The sequence below is a fragment of the Tamandua tetradactyla genome, chromosome 26, assembly GCF_023851605.1.
Source record: "Tamandua tetradactyla isolate mTamTet1 chromosome 26, mTamTet1.pri, whole genome shotgun sequence".
NCBI lineage: Eukaryota > Metazoa > Chordata > Mammalia > Pilosa > Myrmecophagidae > Tamandua > Tamandua tetradactyla.
In genome coordinates this window covers 2,175,487-2,188,665 of record NC_135352.1, presented here as the reverse complement: position 1 = coordinate 2,188,665, position 13,179 = coordinate 2,175,487, and the positions used below count along the sequence as shown (strand labels likewise).

Here is a 13,179-nt window from a genome sequence, read left to right as displayed (position 1 = left end):
CTCCTTGTTTAAGACTTTTGTGCATCAAAGAACATTGTCAAGATATCGAAAAGACAACCCATGAAAAGGGAGAAAACATTCGCAATTATAAGCTCTTGTCCTTGCCCATAATTCCATCTATGTAGAATGGATAATAATAACTTCCTTTTGGGATTATATGAGACTTAGGTGGTTTTTCAAATTTAGCAGAGTTAATAAAACATGGAAGTGTTCATTATTTATTAATTCTCAAATTACTCACATTTCTTTTATCATTTACAAATTTAGGAAATTTTATCTTCACTGTCAGATATTTTAGTGGAGAGACTAAATGTGCATAAAATATTTCAAAATTGTAGGGATTTGTGAAACCTTATTGAATACTTCAAAAATTGGCCACTCTTCCAAATACTTTCTGCATTTGACCAGAATCCTAATATTTTTAAGATAAAGGAAGAGAAGATACATATTTGAATTGAGCTAATTTTTGCCAAAAGCTGGGTCAGACTCCACATGATCTCTCTTTGCCTTCACAGAAGATAAAAACAAATAGTTGACTCTATGCCAGATGACATTTAAGTATTCCATGCCTTATCTCAAATAACCCCACTATGTCCTACAAGATTTCCTTATTATGTTCTTTGCACATATGTGGGAAAGGAGGTATATAGAAGCTGAGAAGCTTGCCCAAGTTCACATAGACGGTGAGAAGGTCAGTCCCAGGAGGTGCAGTATATTGTACTCCAGAGCTCTTGCTCATAAACCAGTTTCCCATTTTTTACATGGGAAATGTAGTTTGCATCAATTTCACTAGCCTATGAGTGTTTATGCTCAGGCCATCAACAGCAGAATAAAGGTTTTCCACTAAGCTAGGTGTCTTCCACATACTTGAAATCCCTAATTTTTTCTACTTTACCATAGTTTGCTACTTTCAGGGTTATAAACCAGGTTAGTTTTGATCAAGTGATTCATATACTATAAAGTCTCCCCAAGAATGCAAGCACGATAAATGTGTAGGAAAGAGTCATAGAAGAGACAGCCTCCAATAAGTTGTCAATCAGTTTCTGTTAAAGACTAGAGACTTTACAAGTTCTGACTAAGGAATTTCATACCTGAACTGGGATCTTTGAAGTCCACATCCACAGGATGGCATGAACTGACAGACCAAAAATAATCTCAGTGCATGACCTTGCATTTATTTAGAGGGAGTTTTCTTCTTGCAATAATTTCCAAGTCACCAACTGAGGGAAGGAATTATTATGCTCAAGGTAAAAATGGATGGACTGCAAAATGGTAGTTAGTGGTGGGTCAGTAATCACTAAATCCACTTAAAATGTTCTCTAAAAATAAGATGCCTGATCATATACTCAACTTTTTCCTTCTCCAAACACATTCAGAGAGGTAGGTACAACCAGTGTTTTCCTTATTGGTATTTTTCTCTCTAGGTGACACCAGGTTCAATTTACAGGTAAATTCTAAGTAAATATGTGTCTCTACTGTCTGAGATAATTTCAAATAACTAGAATGACATTATTGATAAAAGTAGTTATTTGAGATATTATGGGCACAGACCTGAGATAAGAAAATACAACTTCTTTGATTGAATTATTTTTCTGATTATGAAGGCAATATAGTCTCTACATAGAAAATCAGATCAGAAAATTTATAAATGATGCCTATAAATATTGTCATTAATACCATAATTCAGATAGCACTATTTATTTTAATACACCATTTTCAGATATTTTTCTATATATTTATGTTATTTTATACAATTGGTAACTTAATAACTATGACATTTTATCACTTACGTGCTCCACTCAATATTATATTGAAAATACTTTTCACATCATTAATTTTTCTTATGAAACACCTTAATGCCATGCTGATATTTATAATTATATATCTTAATTCATTTAATAGTTCCTGTTAAATAGACTTTGAGTTATTTCCACGTTTTCCCTATTCTAAAAAATTATTGTGAAATGCAACCAGTATGTGTAGTCTTTCACTCATTATTTTTATCTGGAATAGATTCCTTGGAGAAAGGAATATTAGGCCAGAAATGGTCAATTATAAATACCTTATTAATGGAGTGAAATGATTTGCAGAAAACCAACATATATTACAAGTACTGAATAATACAGTACTAATGCATCCTTGCTAATTTGCCAGTTAAAAAATATTTCATGTTTTGAATTACACTTTTATACTTCAAGAAATAAAATATTCTTGATGTCCCATTTTCCTGAAATAATTTTTTTCATTCAATTTTCCATTTTATTAATAAGTATTGTGACCAGAACTATTTTTGTAAATGCTATTTTTATAGAAATAATTGTTGGTCATACTTTTTGCAATAAATATTTTTGAAAGCATCCCATGATTTTTTGTAGTGGAGCTATCATCTTTTCCTGTGCTTTGTACATTTTTGGTTAACAATCCCTTCCCTATATCAACATCAGATACACATTTATCTCATTTTCTATTTTTAGGCATATTTATGGTTTTCAGTCTTTAATACAGTTTTATTGTTTGCTAATTCTTGTTTTCCCATTTTTTGTGTGATAATATGCAGAAAATACTAAGATTTCTCTGAATAATGCCTACTGGTTATTGAAAAACTTCTCATTACTCCCAATGCTATAAGTCATACTATTAGTTTCAATATAAAGCCTTTAAAATTTTAAATCAAATCTAACATTTGTATTTGTTATTTTCTTATGTATCTATTTTGTATTCAAATGTTATCCTAGTATAACTGATAGGCTTTTTTACATTTCATGAGTTGAGTACTTAGTTCATTTATAGTCTTGCTTATTTCATTTACTTTCTCTCAGTATTATAAAGAGCAAATATTGAAACATGAGAATATTGAGTATATTCTAACATTTTTCTTTATCAATAATTTATAAAAATAAAGAAATCTACAATTTTACCTTTAGAACACAAGCTTTGAGAAAAGTATGTTGATGCTTGTCAATTCTTCTGTGCCCTTTTATTATTCCTACAGTCTATGTGAGGAAGTTTCAGTTCCATAATATCAAGGACAACACAAAGGCCTTATAAAAATTATGGCTACTTAACAGTGAAGACAGAATATGAAAATAGTCTGATCGCTCTAAAGAGTGTGCTCTGTTCATTAAGGAATGGTGTTTTGTTTCCTCACATTAAAGTATCTGTTTTCAGAGTATCTTTAGAAAAGATGTCATAATCTTTCTCAAAATGAGTATTCATTTGCAAAATGTTCCTTGTTAGGTCTCAGAAAGAAAATTCTAAGAGCAAAAAGAACTGTTGATTTAAAGTCCCCCTCAGCCCTCCTCCTCAGCATCCTGGCAGGTCCAGGAATCCAGATATAAACCTGCTGCAAGCCCCCTTTCAATCAGGAAACAGACATCACCTAGTGGGCACCCTCCCCTCCTGGCACCATTGTCCCTTTAAAACACAGCTCCCAGAACAAGGAGCTGAAGTCACTTTCTCTTTCTTTCTGTTGGCTCCTCAGGCAGGAGCCAATTTCAGACTCCTATCTGCTTTCTCCTTTTCACTCGCCTACCTACTTCCTCTCTGCTTTATCACTTCAATAAATCTATTAATCTTTGATTTGCTATCTCATGTGGAATCCTTAATGACCCTGTGTCCAACATTTTGGTCCCAAAACCTGGGAATGGTGTTTAAGCTGAGGTTTGAGTTTCCAGCTCCTTGGGGCTATAGGAGCAGCCTCCCAGTAAATTCATACTCTAGCCCCACAGTCACTATTGTTTCCATATGATTGATAGCTTGATTTCACAAGCTCATACCATCTTAACATGATACCAACTCACATCCATGGCAATGAAACATCTACAACTAATTCAGCCTGGGGTAAGTGATGTCTTTCTGCCCAGATTCTCCCCTTTAGAGTTTTGTGTTCCATGGACAGTTTTAATGTAGGACCCTGACCAGCTCCCTGAGTATTTTTGTTGGTCTGAAAAATCTGAGTGCCAGTCAAAACTCTCCAACTCCAAAAGAGCATTTTCCTATGCAGCAGTCCAAGCTTGGTGGATACCCTGAACAAAAGACTGCATGCACTTCCTTGGTCTTTGTTTTCTAACATGGGCAGGCACTAGGAACTGAACTTGGGTCCTCTGGCATAGCAGGTGAAAACTCTGCCTGCTGAGCCACCATGGCCCACCTACTTCCTTGGTCTTTAACAAACTGGGGGCAACTGTTTTGCTGTTGTGACAGGATCATGGATCTGGGTTAGTTAGTTTCACTTAAAGCTACATCTGCCCAAAAGCCTCCAATAGAACAGATAACCATTAGCCTCATGAATAGAATGAGCAAACCTCCATAAGCCTCCAGTAAATAAAGTCCCAGCACTCAACAAATCCCCTTCTATTTTAATTAAAATTTAAACTCTGCAGTTCAATTTGGCCACAGTATCCTTTAAAATGACAAAAATGCTGGCCAGAGAATGGCACTTTTAATTATCAGGTTCTCATTAAACTTAATACTTTTATGCTGGGTAATGGTAAATGGTCAAAATTCCCTATATCCAAGCCCTCTGGGCCCTTAAATCTCACCATTCTCTGTGTCACTCTGTTATGTCAGACCAAATACTCCATCTCCACAAAAAGCCTTCTAAGTTTTCTACTTCCCCCACAAAGCCTATTAACTCCCTCAACAACTCTCTTTAACCCTGAAAAGTCTTTCATAAAAGCTTTCTAAACTTTCTAGCCCTCCCCTTATGGAGACATTCTTCAGTCACTTCTTCAATCTTGCTAATGATCCTCCATCAAAGCCTAATAAATTGTTGGTTAATTGTTAAATTAATATGATAAGTGTTTTATGTCTATTTAATTGTTAGTTAATGTATTTGGCATGTGTTCTATAGAGGATTTGAGGTCTTGACCTAAATTTGTCTGTTAACTATATTCCTAAAAGATAAGTGACCCAACAATTAATTAATATTTAATAAAGTTAAGCAAATCTGTTTTAATGTTAGCCATTGTGTTACCTAGTTATGGTAAAAATTAACATCTGTTTTGCTTAATGCCTATTTATTAGCTAGTGTGTTCAGTCTAATTATTAACTGGGGTGCCCCTGCATTTATATTAATCAAATGTTCATAACTAGTTACTAATTACAAAAATTATTTTAAAGGGAAAAACTTTAAACTGTATTAAAAATAAAAACTATTTGCTATAACTCTATAAAAGGTTTTATTTCTGTAAAATAATATGACCTCACTATGATTTAAAATAAAATACTAATATTATATTAAAGTTAAAAATGTTACAGTTAAAAGCATTCTGCAAAATATAAAAATGGAATAAAATAGCATATTTGTTCTAGCTTGCCAGCATGCAACACACCAGAGATGGATTGGCTTTAACACCTTCACCTAACCAAGTTGACACCTGAACCTAACTACCACATGTCCACCCCTTGTCAACTTGGCCACTACATGCATCACCTTAAACAATATTAAAGTGCAAAAAATTCTCTTCTGACTGTGGACCTATGAATCTCAAAACAAGTTATCTGGTGTCAATATGCAAAGGAGGACATTTACAGGATACAGGTTTTCATTTCCATAGGGAGAAATTGGAAGGAACACAGGAGTTACAAGACCCAAACAGTTCTGAAAACCTAAATGGAAAACACCTTTGGATTTCAAAATCTGAAGGTCATTTATCCTTCAGCTTTAGAAAGTGGCAGTCCCACCCTTTCCAAGGGCCTATGCAGTGGCCTGCTTCTTTCCAAATCAACTTCAGGGAACATGGAGGAGACCACCTTTTTCTCACTCCACCCTCTCCAAGCATCAGGGCCACACCTGGGCTCTCTGCCATTTCTGGGGCACACGCTCAACCCCTCCATGTGGTGGTAGTCAGGCTCTCCCCAGTCCCCACGGAGTAGGCTGTACCTTTTCCAAGTCCTGAGGTGGTACAACTATTCCACTGCAATGAAGTGGGAGACTCATCCTCTCCATGTAAATCAGTTGGCCCACTCCCCTAACCAAGGTTTCATGGTTTCAGGCCCAAACTTCCATGGTTCTCACTCTGCAAACTCCAATTTGTCCCTTTTTTGCCCCCTTTGTCCAGATTAACAGTGGTTTCATTTACACCAAGAGTCTCCTCAAGCACTCCAGGACTTCTCCATCATTCTTCTCACAGTTCCTCCAAAATCTTCCCCTTTTCCATCCAAAAACTGGCCTAGCAAGTCTGGTATTTGCAAACCTCAGCAGCACCCCATTACTCCAGTATCAAATCTGTTCTAGTTTACTAGCAGTCAGAATGCAACACACCTGAGGTGGATTGGCTTTAATAAAAGGGAATTTATTTAGTTAACATAGCTAGTTCTTCAGAAGAAAGGCAGCTAACTATCAACTGAGGTTCTTTCTTATGTGGGGAGGCACAGAGTGATCTCTGCTGGCCTTCTCTCCAGGTCTCTGGTCTCCAATAACTTTCCCTAGGGTAATTCATTTCTACATCTAAAAAGGCCTGGGCTGAGCTGGGAGTGCTGAGGTGAGGTGTGATGATATGCTTTGGCTATGCTGCATTGAGCTTTCTCATTTAGGCATCAGCCAATTAAATCAAACATCATTCATGGCAGCAGGCACATCTCCTAGCCAACTGCAGAAATAATCAGCAACAGATGAGGTTCATATGCCAGTGGCTCATTCCCACAGCAATTTAAGTAGGCACCTACACCTAGCCAAGTTGACACCTGAACCTAACTACCAAAATATTCAATCCTTTATTTATTCCTCTCAAAAATATTTGTTTCTGTTTTTCTTTTAAAGTAATACATTTCCTATTTATTTCTATATGCATTTTCAATATATAGCCTCATACCACTGGGCAATAAGAGCAAATTAATAATAAAATAACATAAAATGAAAAATTATTGTTTCCATGGCCCTTACCTAAACTTTCAAATGCAAAATGTTTGTGTTTTTCTGGCTGTGCAACCTATTAAAAAATTTCCCTAAATTTAGGAATAAATTGAATAAGCTCAATGTAGTTCCCAAAATGTAATAATCAGTATTAAATATTTGGTATTGTTCTAGTGAATTTAATTTTGATAGTGATTGTGTGTGGTGAAATGTTTACTGGAAGTAGTGGCTTGAGTGTGCAGGATATAAAGAATGTGTTTTTATTGAAAGAAAAAAAATTGTCCTAGAATAAAATGAATGGCTATTGCAAAGTGAGGAGGATGTGGGACAAAGCCTGAATAAATATAGCAAGTTGCTGAAGGTTTATAGTAAAATATATGGTAAAGTCAAGAAAGGTTTAATTGACCAATTAATCTATAAAATTAAAAAAACTTTAATATTAAATAATACATAAATGTAAAACAAATTTAATTTTCTCTCTGTTAAAGTAACAAAGTTTTCTTGAACTGTTGGCTTGTTTTGATAAAAAGTTATAAAAGTCTTTCTAAGTGATTAGTATAAAAAGCAAACAGTCTATGTTCTATCAAAATAACTTCTTTTCCTGTTTGTTAACTTTATCATGTCCTTGGCTGTGTAAGAAAAATAAATCATGTCATTGTTTAAAAAGGCAGTTTTCCCCCTCAGCTTTAGTTAGAGTAAAAAACCAAATATTGTTTCAAACCTAATAACTTTTAGCCTATTGATTTGTAAATGTTAAACTATAAAAATATCTTTTTATTCCAAATAGTTGCACAAAATTTGCTCCTCAAATTTATAAAAATAAAATTCATTTAATACATTTTAGGTTACATAAAAATGTTATAAAATTAAGACACTTTCTAATCTTCTGTCAGCAATTAATCTTTTTACATATTAAGCAACAGTATAATAATTTGTTTAACCAAATCTTATCAGTGTTACTGACAAAAACAAAATAATAAAATAGCATCAAAAACACCCTGTAGCTCAGTAAATCAATAATTTCCTCCTAAAATCAAAAATTTAAAAATATTCATAACAAAAAAGACAATAATCAATTAGCAAAATTGAAAGCAGTACTAAACCCTGGTGCACAAAAGGAGGACAATATCATCTATTCACTAATTCATGGGCAGTGGCCAAAACATTGATTATTTAAATGCCTATCTAAAAACAAAATAATTAAAAAACACATAAAAGGGAATTATAAAAAAAACAAAGCACTATGGAAAAATAAATATGGGAAATTGTTCAATCTTTAGTGTATCTGTTGCTAGTATCAATGACATATACACATTCCAAAGCTTTATAAATTTATTATCAAATTTATTTTTAATTATATGCAGTCTAAATGAATAAAAGCTACAGGTAAAATAAATACAAAAAAAATTAAAAAATTTAAAAGTGCATCTTGTTTGTTATAATCATAATAAACTACAAACCTTAAATAAATAAAGGAAATAAATTTTATTTCTTACAGTATAAGTTCTAAATAATTGTAAAAAGTTACAAAAATATTTATAAAAATAAATTCTATCTGTCATAATCAATGCTATCCAAAATTTAATGTTTGTTTCTCATATATTTCAAAAAAGGAAAGCTTTTGTGTTAACCTAAGTATCATACAAAACTAAAATCGAGTTTTCTCTGTGTTCTACCAGCATAGATTATTAAAAAATAACAATTTTTCTTAACCATCCAAGTACTGTGTTTAAAACATTTTGCATCAGAATAATATCCTTATTAATATTTATGTTAGCATTATCCTTTATTTCAATAAAAATTTTTCTCACTGTTAGGGAAAAAATAATTTATTCTTTCACTTTTTATAAGTAAGGTGCTAAAATAATTTAACCTACTGTATAAAAAGTGTTTAAAAAGTATTACAATTGTTTAAAGGAATTTCTATCTTGTCATCAATTAAATTTAAATAGATAAAATACTCATATATTTGAACACTGTATAAATTCCTAAAATTTAACAATATTTTCACTGTCAATATTATATCCTATACTAATCTATGTGATGCTAAGCAATAATATAATGTCCTTAGTTATAGTTTTAATTATTCTAAAAAGGCTAAAAATTAAAATAAAACAGTCAAACTGTCAGTTGCACTTCTCTGTTATAATATGTCCAGTGGAGCAGAATAAGGCCTCTGTTATAATTTATTAACATAAAACGACTGTCTAATAATTTATTTCTAAAAATAGTTTCATTAAAAAATACTTGTAAAAGTTAAAGCTTATATTATAAACTTTGTTATCTTTAAATTCTAAGGTGTTTTACTCTTTATATAGCCTAATAGCTCCCTGAAATTTTAAGTGTCTGTATAATACTTAAAACTCAAGTTTAATTCTCCAGCTTCAAAAGTTAACAAAATCCACACAGCAATAATTAAAAAAATCAAACTCTAATTATGAATGTAATTAAATTCATCTGGTTAAAACTTAAGTAAATCAATATAAAAGGTAAAAAATAATATCATCTGCATTTTAAACCTCTAACTTTTGTGTAAAATAAAAGAAAAATGTTTATTTTATCCAAAGTTTGCACATCTAATTTAATTAGTCTAGTCAGCTAAACAACCTAATTCAGCTTTATTTAATATAAAATCTGAAGTAGGGAACAAAATCTTAATGTTTTATACAAGTTAATATTTTACACTCTGCATTCCAAAATATTTGGGGCAAAATGTAAAAAGTGTCCACAAGGTCCTTTGTGGAACTGGAAAAAATAAAACCATACAAAAATTCCTCAGATGGACAAGGTTAACACTTTCTTAAGCAAGAAGAACTCTCAATTTAGAAAGCCAAAGCCTCAATTTTAAGGCTTGCCTTTATAAATCTTATTTCTATAATAATAAACTAAACCTGCTTAAAATTAATGCCTAAGAGCCATCTCCAGAAAATCTCGGCTGTTACTCAAATGTCTCTCTCTAAGACAAACTCTAAGTTTTCCCCCAACCTGGGAAATAATTTCTAGAAATGTAAGCCTGGCACTGGCAATGTAAAACAGAGCAAGCCCTGACATCACAAAACATAGCTGTCCCTGGCAGTGTAAGACATAGGCTCCAAGAATGAGACTGGTCCTGACATCATGGATGCACTGACTAAAAGGGGGAAAATAGAGTTTCAAAGCCTAAAAAATTTCAAATTGAGTCAAGAGGTTATTCTGAAAATTACTCTTATGCAAGCTTCTGACAAATATTGCAAACTGCCACAACATAGCAAACCTCAGATAACACTGTTCTTAAGACCCTAAAAATATCTAATGTGCTACAAAACTTTACTTATTAAGTTCATTTTTCAAAAACTTAAAAACTCCAAGTTATTCCAATGCCAAAAAATCTCTAAAACCTGAAAATGCTAAACTCTTCAATGATAGCAACTAATTTCATCATTCATCCCTTTGCCTTTCTCTCAAATATGCTTTCATTCTTCTCCACCCCTTTACAAGTTATTCTGCTCCCCATCATTGGGCCCTTGATTATCCTCCTATTAATTTTCTTCCTAGCCCCTGCCTCTTACAATGTCTATCTAGGTTTATTAATATGTCAATGGCTGTCATAACCAAACAGCAAAATTCTGAAAACCTACTTCTGCTACAGCTCCTGTTACAGCAAAGACATTGCTATTAACCTGTTCCAGCAGAAAATACCCAAAAAGACCCTGCTTGTTTCAAAACAGTCCCCCGCAACTACACCCTTTTGTCTGCAGGAAGTAGTTAACAAAAGGACACTATTACCCTATTCCTTCAAAACTTGCTTTGAGCTTAGTTAAAGCACTAACTCAAACCCAACATCAGCTTCATTCAATTCTATTTTTTAAAAAGGCAGAAATTTTAGGTCTCAGAAAGAAAATTCTATAAAAGGAACTCCTGATGCAAAGCCCTCCTCAGCCCCCCTCCTCAGCATCCTTGATAGGTCTGAGAGTCCAGATATAAACCTGTAACAAGCCCCATCCAATCAGGAAGCAACACACCACCTAGTGGGCACCCTCACTTCCTGGCATCACTGTCCTGTTAAAACACAGCTCCTAGAACAAGGAATCAGAGACATTTTCTGTTTCTTCCTACTGGCTCCCCAAGCAGGAGCAAATTTTAGGCCCCTATCTCTTTTCTCTGTTTTGCTCTCTCACCTGCTTCCTCCCTGCTTTATCTCTTCAATGAATTTGTTAATCTTTGACTTGCTGTCTCATGTGGAATCCTTAATGACTCTGTGGCTGACACTCTTGAAATATAAATATAACTAAAGTCCCATAATAGTGAATCCAAGAGTTTCAAGAAATTTCAGGGCTTAAATATTGCATCATGCTATTGTTTTATTCTCTACTGGATATCTTTCCTCCAGAGGATTTTGAAAGATAATCTATGGAATTATTCAATTCTCTTATAATGTAACCTCAGCTCACAAACCTGTCATGGTGTATCTTACTGCAGCCTCAAATATTTGCTAATTTCTGGTGGTTATAAACTCTCTACATCATCCCTAATTTCAGGTTGAAACAATGTGATGTTTTCTATTCACCTTGGAAAAAGTTAAATTTAACAAGGGTAACAAAATCAGTTGCTTAGCCTGATCATCTGATGTTATGAGGGAAAAACACAGACAGCAGCTGCTAATAATTCAAATCTCTTTTCCTGCTGCAGACTTCTGTCTATTCCTGTTTTGTGTGTGTGTGTGTGTGTGTGTGTGTGTAGTGTGTAGCAGAAACTACTATGGCAGGTATTGTAAAGGATCTATCCATGTGCCAGTGGCAGAAATGTGCCTGACATTACAGCAGTGAAAAATGTATGCTCTAATGATGTGTGTGTGTGCACAGAAGAGAGCTGTGTATCAGTATGGGACTAATGAAATGACCCAACTCTATGACTGGAATTAATCTGCTTAGGAGTTTCCATTAACTTTACAGGATAAATACTCATGACAGATATATTACTTGCTTGGTCAAAATATAGCTATCACCACTGCAACCCTTGTGCTATCTGAAGATGAATCTTTTATCAAAATGACAAATTGGAAACATGAAATGATGGACAATGTGATGGAATTTATTCTACTCGGCCTGACACAGTATCCAGACATGCAGAAACTATTGTTTGTCATATTTGCATTAATCTATTCTCTCACTCTGGCGGGTAGCCTACTCATTGTAGTGACCGTCACCACCAGTCCAGCCCTGGGATGTCCCATCTGTCTTTCTTATTTTTCATAATTATCTGTTCCACATCTCTGGTGGCTCCCAAAATGATATTTGACTTACTTGCCAAGAAGAAAACTTCTCCATTGGTTTCATGACTAAAGTCTTTGCAGAGCATTTCTTCATGGGAGCTGAGATAATCCTGCTCATGGTGATGGCCTATGACAGCTACATGGCCATCTGCAGGGCCCTGCACTATATGATCACAATGAACTGGCAAGTGTATGGTCTCCTGGTCACCATATCCTCATCTGGGGGATTTCATCATGGTCTGATTCAAATCCTTGTTATGCTACAGTTGCCCTTCTATGGCCCCAATGTCATTGACTATTTCATATTTGATCTCTACCCTCTTCTGAAACCCTCCCCCACTGATACACACATATTTGGACTGTTTGCTTGTCACCAATGTTGGACCACTAGACTTGCTCAGTTTTTCTATTCTTATCACTTCCTATGTCCTTATTCTTTACTACATCAGAGCCCATAGCTTTGGAGAACAGTGGAAGGATTTCTCCACCTGTGCATCCCATATTACTGTGGCCAACTTACTGTTTGTTCCATGTATATTTGTGTACATTACCCAAAGGGTACCTTCCCCATTGATGTAGTAGTTGCCATGTTTTACACAATAATAATGCCCATGTTAAACCCTTTAATCTATACCCTCATAAATGCAGAGGTGAAAAGTGCCATGAGGAAGGTCTGGAGTCAAAAGATGATCTTGGGTAGCAGTTAATGTGAATAAACAAGGTGAAAAATTCCCATTATGTTATTCTATTCCTATGTTAAAAAGTATGGTTAATGGAAATGATAATAGTCTGATAACAGAATATGTAGGTTTAAGGATAATATGTCCCTTTGCTGTCTGAAACTTTTAATGCTTATACTTTCCTTTATGTTAATATTTGATTAAATAAGGACTAAGTCTCTTCCAAATAGAAACTTCCTTGCATTTATAGGTTATGGATAAGAATGATGTTCTAATTAACATAACAATGTTTGGAAAGTCCACAGCTTTATTTAATTTGTGAAGTAATGAGACATCTAATGGTATATCATACACACCAAGTACTTAAAAAGTATTTAAACAAAGAGGGATGA

At 34.0% G+C, this 13,179-nt stretch overlaps 1 pseudogene; it reads left to right on the top strand.

Annotated features, from left to right (window-relative positions):
• Positions 1-11,798: 11,798 nt before the first annotated feature.
• Positions 11,799-12,823, top strand: LOC143669600 (olfactory receptor 4C5-like; annotated as a pseudogene).
• Positions 12,824-13,179: the final 356 nt, after the last annotated feature.